The sequence below is a fragment of the Echinops telfairi genome, unplaced genomic scaffold (assembly GCF_000313985.2).
Source record: "Echinops telfairi isolate 266 unplaced genomic scaffold, ASM31398v2 ScPeMD7_7469;HRSCAF=8507_1, whole genome shotgun sequence".
Lineage (NCBI taxonomy): Eukaryota > Metazoa > Chordata > Mammalia > Afrosoricida > Tenrecidae > Echinops > Echinops telfairi.
Window position 1 is genome coordinate 11,779,617 of NW_022111373.1, and position 1,798 is coordinate 11,781,414.

The window sequence follows — 1,798 nt, forward strand, 5'->3', positions numbered from 1 at the left end:
TGGAGAGGATTAACAAACAACATTGGGGACCAGGGACTCCCTGTGCCTCTGGATGCTTCCCAGCTCCCTCAGAGGCTTTTGAGTGCTTCCCCTGGGTGCTGTCTGCCTCCCAGGAGGACAAGAAAGAGTGTGGTATCCTAGTTAAAAGTATAGTCACTAAATGTCAGGTTAAAATCTGAAGTTAAAATCTCTGTCTCTCCACTTAGAACTGACAGGGTGAAAAAGATAGAGTGCTGGTAGTCAAAATATTAGGAATATAATATACCATATACACTTGTGAATGAGCCAAGTTTTTCAGCACATTTTGAATGCAGTTTTTGTAGTAAAATTAGGTGCCCTGGCTGATATTCGGGTTGGCTTATACTTGAATATATTTGGTAATTTAAGATGTATTTGTTTAAATTCCACAGTCTGTGCCCTTGAAGGAAAATTCCTTTTAACCTTAGTAAGCAGGGATGTCCTGACTCAGGAAGGAGTGCTGCCTGACACATGAAGCTTCAGCAGGTGGCAGGCTAGTAGCCCCTGGAGAAATGTTGGTATAGATAATTTCCTCACGACCTTGGCACAACCTGCCTTCTTACAGCATCAGCTGTATCCTGCGATCGTTTTAAAACCTGTTCATTTCTTTCTGTAATCATTGTAAAAGAGCCTGTTTCTTGTCACTTATCCTGAGGTGTATTTCCTTGCCGAGTTGGGACTGAACTCTGAAACAGCTCGGAGGAGAAGCCTGGCTGTTTTCCTCTGCACACGCTTGCAAGAATCAACTTAGAATTCCCCAGATCAAACTGGTCCCTGTTTTTGGCTAATGTAGTGACGGGCTTCCTGAACCCATTGCAGCCGACAACAGCATCCGCCGGAGAGTATTTAAATGAATAGATATAAAGCACTTAGGTACCTGGCGCAGAGCAAACATGCAGTGAGCATTCCTTAACATCACGGACATTCAGAGTCCAAATGCAAGCATACACTGAAAGCAGGTTAAAACTTTGGGGCAGAGAATTTATAACTATAATGACTATGAAGCATGATGTGGTTGAATCCAATCTCTTCATTGTATAAGTAAGACATTTCTCCAAGCGCCAAACTAGTAAGACTAAAGCTAAGCCTGCCACTTTGATGCTTTCAATGTGCATTGCATACCATCATCACTGCTTCTTTCTCCAGTTTGAGAGGGACAATCCCAGTACCCTTTGTTGCCATACAAAGTCACATCACTAGTCACCCCAATCATTTTTTAAACATGAAAGCACATAATATATACATGCACACACCTATACTCATGATAAATATATAAACACATATTTATGCCCGCGTGTGTATACCATGTTATAGATAAACTTACCTACTCAAAACGAAACGAGATAAAACTCACTACCACTGAGTTATTCTGACTTTTCCGGACCTTACAGAATGGGTGGAATCGCCCCTCTGAGCTTCTGAGACTATAACTCTTTATGGGAGTAAAAACTCTCAAGCCTCATCTTTCCCCCCAAGGTGACTGCCATGGTGGTGCAGAGGTTACTGGTTGAGCTGCGATCCACATGGTCGGCAGTTGGAAACCACCAGCAGCTCCTTGGGAGAAAGACTGGGCTTTCTACTCCTGTAAACATTTACAGCCTCAGAAACCCACAGGGGTTTCACTCTGCAGCAGCATTGACTCCATGGCAGTGAACATGGTTTGGATTTCCCCCAGGAGTGGTTGGTGGTTTCAGACTGCTAACCTCTTTTTCCAAATGATTAAGAGAGCTTAATTATTGGCATTACAAACCATACAACCATAGAGATGCTAACATTTGGG